We start from the raw sequence: 6144 nt of genomic DNA on the forward strand, positions 1-6144 counted from the left end.
TTTATATGATTGGTCTTTTTCGTTGTAAACATTCTTATAAATCTGTAGATGACATCTCATTCTGATTTTAATGAATTGCCTGCCTTCCTTCCTTCCTTCCTTCCTTCCTTCCTTCCTTCCTTCCTTCCTTCCTTCCTTCCTTTCTACCAGGGATTGAACCCAGGATGCTTAACCACTGAGCAACAACTCTAGCCTTTTTATGTTTCATTTTGAGATAGGGTCTTGCTAAGTTGCTTAGGGCCTCACTAAATTTCTGAGGCTGGTTTTGAACTTGTGATCCTCCTGCCTTAATCTCCCAAGGTGCTGGGATTACAGACATATGGCCACCATGCCCAGGTATGAATTGCATTTCTTTAACTGAATATATTTTCATGTGTATATAGCTGTGCGCACACACACACACACACACACACACACACACACATACACATACATATGCATATAAATATTTATTTTATTGGTGAAGTGTCTGGTGTCTGTTGTTTTGCCCATTTTTTTAATGAGTTGTTTATTGTCATATTATTTAGTATGAGAGTCCATTATGTATTATGGCTTCACGTTTTTAATCAGGCATGTTGTTTGAAATATTTCTTGTCTGCTTATGGCTTATATTTTCATTCTTTTTACAGTGGTCCTTTGAAGAGTAGATGTTCTTGATTTTGGTGATGTTCAATTTATCAATTTTTTTTCTTTTAAATGTCTTGTTTTCTTTTTCTTTTTTTGGTACCAGGGATTGAACTCAGGGGCACTTGACCACTGAGCCACATCCCCAGCCTTATTTTGTATTTGATTTAGAGACAGGGTCTCACTGAGTTGCTTCGTGCCTTGCTATTTTGCTGAGGCTAGCTTTGAACTTGGCAGTCCTCCTGCCTTCAGCCTCCCTAGCCTATGGGACTAGAGGCATGTGCCACCACACCCAGCTAAAAGTCTTGTGTTCAGTGTTCTATATGAATAATATTTCCCTGATCCAAGGTCACAAAGATTTTCTCCTCTCTCTTCTTTTATAAATTTTTTAGTTTCAGGACTTACATTTAGGCCTATGATTTATTTGGGGTTAATTTTTTTATATGAAACAAGATTTTAATCCAAATATATTCTCTCTCTCTCTCTCTCTCTCTCTCCTCCTCCTCCTCCTCCTCCTCCTCCTCCTCCTCCTCCTCTTCCTCCTTTTCCTTCTTTCTCCTTCTTTGCATATATATTTTTAATTCTTCCAGAACCTTTTGTTGTAATGATCAATCTTCCTCCAGTGAATTGACTTTGCATCTTTATTTAAAGTCAATTGACCATATAGGTGTGTGTCTCTTTTGGACTCTGTTTTGTTTTTTTGCTCTTTGCCTTTCCTTCAAGACTACCTTGTTTTGACTACAAGAGCTTTATCATGAGTCTTAGGTAAACAGTATCCTAAATTTATTCTTCTTTAGTGTTGTTTTTTGCAATTCTGGGTATTTTCATTTCCCTATTAATTTTAGATTCAGCCTTTCAATTTCTATTTTAAAAAAAAAACCTGCTGAATTTTGGTGAACTCCAGAGATTGTTGTGGTAAGAACCGACAGGTTAACAATATGAATACTTGGATCCCTGAACACAATAATCTCTCCATTTATTTAGAGCTTTGTTAATTTTTCTTAGCAATGTTTTATAGTTTGTATGTATATTCCTGGTATATTTTGGTTAGATTTATACTTAAATTATATCATGTATTTTATTCCATTGCAAATAGTATTTTTAAAAGTTTTGATCTTTAATGATTGGTTCCCAGTATAGTGAAACTTTTTTTTTTTGTAACCAAACTTTTATCCTGTAGCCTATTCTAAACTCACTAGATTTTTTTTGTATATTCCATAAGATTTTCTATGCAGATAATTATGTCATCTTTCAAATAAACATAATTTAATTTTTCTTTATTTCATTTTAGTTTCTAGAATGCCCAGGAAAATGTTGAACAGAAACTGCTAGAGCAGAAATCCTTGCTTTCTTCCTAAAGTTATATACTGGCACTATTCTAAGCCCTGTACCATACAAATTTTACTTAGTCTACGTAACAACGATGTAAGATACATCAGTTGTTAACTCCATACACTTGATGATAACAATGAGACCTAGAGCATTATCACTGGCCATAGTGAATATAAATCCCAGCAACCCCACGACCTTTTAAGGCAGTTCTAGTTTTTGCCTTGGTACTCTCTGATCTATTCTTTTTGCCACTAGAAGCAGAGCTTTGATCCGTAGCTGAACAGGTCGTCACACTAGCCCATGAAATTCTATCTGACCAAAATAAAGTTGAAATATGGAAAGGGGAGCAGGAGAGGGTTGTACAAAAGAATACAATGAAAGGAAGAAGAGAGCTAGGAGAAGGAAGAGGATCACAGGAAGGGAAGGATGAAGGACGTATGGGAAGATAGGAAAACTTTTGCCTGGTGAGATTACTCAAAGGGGAAGCTTACCTTCTGCATATTTTCATAGTATAAGAAAAAAAATTGGAGATCACATTGCAAACTGACTTCCTTTAATTTCTTCTTTAGAGACATTGTCTATTTATAAGTTTGGTGCTTTCAATAAATGCCCTAACTTTGGAAAAGGAAAGTATATAGAGGGATGGAATGATAATATTAATGATTGTATTAATGAATGTATCCACAAACTGTGGTCCATGGACCAAATCCATGCTGCCATCTTACTTTCATTTTCTCTGTTTTTCTGCTATAACAGAAAAGTTAAGTGATTGTAGAAGGGACTGTGTAGCCCACCAAAAGAAAACTACTTTCTCTCCTTTATTAAAAAAAAAAATGTTTGTCAGCCTCTGCCCTGGGCCATTGAACTGTGCCTGAGTTTGCAAAGGTGAAGAATTAAAGCAATAATCTGGGTAGCTTGCATCAAAAGAAAATAATCACGCCAGTACTTTTTAGAAGAGATGGAGTACATATCATCCTAGAAAACTCCTCTGTTCTCAGTTCTACATTTCCCTTGATGTGTATAAAGAACCTCATTCATTCATTTCTCCTTACTCCCTTGGCCTCCCCAAGAGCAGAATTCCAGAGATCCTCAACCCTGTTGCTCACCAGTAAATATTCTATAAATTTAGAAAATTATTGAGTAGAAACTTCACCCCTTCTTGATAAACTCTAGAAGTGTTAATATTCTTGGCAAAATTATTTTTGCACTAATTGCTGTATCCATCTGCTCTGTGAGATTGATTAGTCTGTGAGAGCATTTGCTCTCTCCTGCAATCAATGCTTCCTGGCCCAGCAGAAAGCTAGAGCTATCTTATTTCCACCCCAAGAAGGATGTACCACTGACAACTATAAGCTTTTCCTTTGAGGATTTGAGATTAAATTGGCACTTGGCTTGATGGCCCTTTGGGAAATAATTCAGTCTGGAGAGAATTCTATTGAAGTACACCAAGACTGCAGGGATTTAAATGATTCCTTCCTACACACAGGATCTCCACGGTTTACAAAGGTTGCTGCTGTAGTGCCAGTGGTCGGATGCCATGTCCCAAAGAAATGTTCTTCTGACCTCTAGAGAAGCAAAGAGGAACAAAGGGCTCTCTGCCCTCATCTCTCCCAACGGCAGCTCAGAAAACCTGCAGAGATGAATGCTGCCAGTGTCTAAGGGAAAGCAGCTGCAAACACTAATTCTGTCTGAATTGCACCCAATATTTATTTGAATTTCATTTATGTATTTCTTTTCGTATTTTATTTGCTAAAAACACACATATCACAATAGCCTCTAAATAAAAAAAAATAAAATGTAAAAAATAGGAAAAATCAAGAAAGAATGACTTATAATAAAATTTTACTCAAAAATAGCCACAAACTTCTGCGATGGCCATCCTCCCCACAGACCTTCCTGCAATGTCATTTTGGACAATCATTTCAAAACTTGGGTATATGTGGTACAGTGTCCTGCATGGAATGAGCAACTAGATTTTATAAGCTGAGTGTGAAAAAAATACTTTTCTCAACAATTTCCACAGAGTAAATTTGGAGGGTATTTTTTATTTAGAAAAATTTTATATTCACCTTTTTCTAGGCCAGGAAATGTTAGTTTAAAATCATTATTGCCAGGCAGGTAAATGAGAGTAAGAGTTCTTATAGGCTGGTCTCTTCAACGGTACCCATGTAAGGCAGAGTTCCATGGGACAAGATGGAGGTGAGAAAAACTAAAAACATATTGGAAGTAAGAGAAATTTTATAATGCTTATTTTGACTAGTTGAAAGGGCTGAAACATCTTCTGAGAATGGCTTCTTAATTTTGGTGGTAAAATACCTACTTTATAAAAAGAATGATAAATTATGAGATGAACACTCATTTTCTACTATTTTTCTGTGTTTCATTGAGTAGAAAGAAACCTTATTGAGATCACTTCTAAATTTTCTTTTTATTTTACATACTCATAAAATTGAAACCCTAAGAACCCTTTTATTGGACCAAAATTTTAGGTTTCAGGATTTCTTCTTAAAAATGATTGACACTTTTACTTCTCAGAAAATAGAGTAGACACACTTTTATTTATTCCTCCTGCTAAGTACAATAAAACCCTTCAACATCCTATATAAAAATCAATGCTCGAAGACTCTGAAAGTTGAGGAGAACAAGGCAGACCAGCCAGGGGTCTCAGGACCAAGGAACAACATAGTTCTAAGTTCCTTGGATTTCCTTTTTGCCTCATCTATCCCAGAGTTGGAAATAAAGGAGCCAACAATCCAGAAATACCAGTGGAGGCAGACAAAGTCAGCCTCCCAAAGCCTTCTCTCTAAGGAAAAGAAAAGACAGAAAACTATGATAATAACCATTTAATTCCAGCCAAGCACTTCAGACACACCATGGCCCTCCCTGTTCCCAGGCCAGGAAAGTAGAAAGGGACACCCATATCTCTGCCTTCCAGAGGCTGCAAGAAGTTCCCTTAGTATCCCCAGGGGTGGTGTTGAAGAGAGCCTAGTGGACCATCAAGACTTTTATTACTGCCCAATGGTGACAAGGCCACCTCCTCCCCAAGGGTTTCAGTGAAGCCCGTAGGGAAGAATAGTAACACTGCACTTTTCCAGATAGTAGAATGAATCCAACATAACTTTCCTATTTTGATATATGAATATAACACCAGTGAAACGCCACATCATGTACAACCACAAGAATGGGATTCTAATTAGAGTAAGTTACACCACATGGTTGTATAATATGTCAAAATACACTCTACTGTCATGTATATCTAAAAAGAACAACAGCAACATCAAATGCACTTCTCCTGCTGTCTAGAGAGCTCACTGAAGTCCCATTGGGGACCTGGCACTCCTGCCCTCCCTTGGCAGTACACAGGTGGCACTTCTACTTCCCTTTGGCAGAGTAGGGTGAAGAAGAACAATGAGAAGGAGAAGAATAAAAACAGAGGAGGGGGAGGAGAAAGAGGGAGAGGAAAGGGGAGAAGAAGGCAAAGAAGCAGCTGCTAGCTAAAATAATGGTTTTAATAAAGATTTAAGGTTTTAAGTAATGGTTTTAATTATGATCCAGAATTTCATAATATAATACCCCAAATATTTAGGTTTCAATGACAAAATAAAAAAATGATGATACCAAAACTCAGGAAGATTTCAAACTGGATATAAACAATAAATCAATCAGGATTGGGGTACAAGGAAGAAAGAATGGGTAGAACACAGAGGATTCTAAGGGGACTAGAAATCATTCTGTACGTTGCCATAATGGTAGATACACACCATTATATATTAATCCAAACCCATAAAATGCACAACACTTGGAATGAACCCTAGTGCAAACAATGGACTTTTGAGTATCATGATGTACCAATATAGGTTCATCAGTTATAACAAATTACTGTTTCAGCAGAGTATATTGATAATGACGATGTGTCATTATGAACAGTAGAGGTAGAATGAAAATCGCCGTACCTTCCATCAATCTTACTGTGAACCCCAAACTAAAGTTTATCAAAATAATTTCAAGCTCAAATAAGTTGGAATTAACATAGGTTTCCAATAGATAAGGTTTTCAAGTTTTTCATGACTGCTGGTGCAATGAAAATATATAAGTTAAAACCAAACAGACCTGTCCTGATTGCTAAGTTCTGCAATGAAATTTAAAAGTACAAGATATATTTGCCCACTTTTAGAAAAAAATTAAATG

The sequence above is a fragment of the Spermophilus citellus genome (genome assembly GCF_964194105.1).
Source record: "Spermophilus citellus genome assembly, chromosome: 3".
NCBI classification, from domain to species: Eukaryota; Metazoa; Chordata; class Mammalia; order Rodentia; family Sciuridae; genus Spermophilus; species Spermophilus citellus.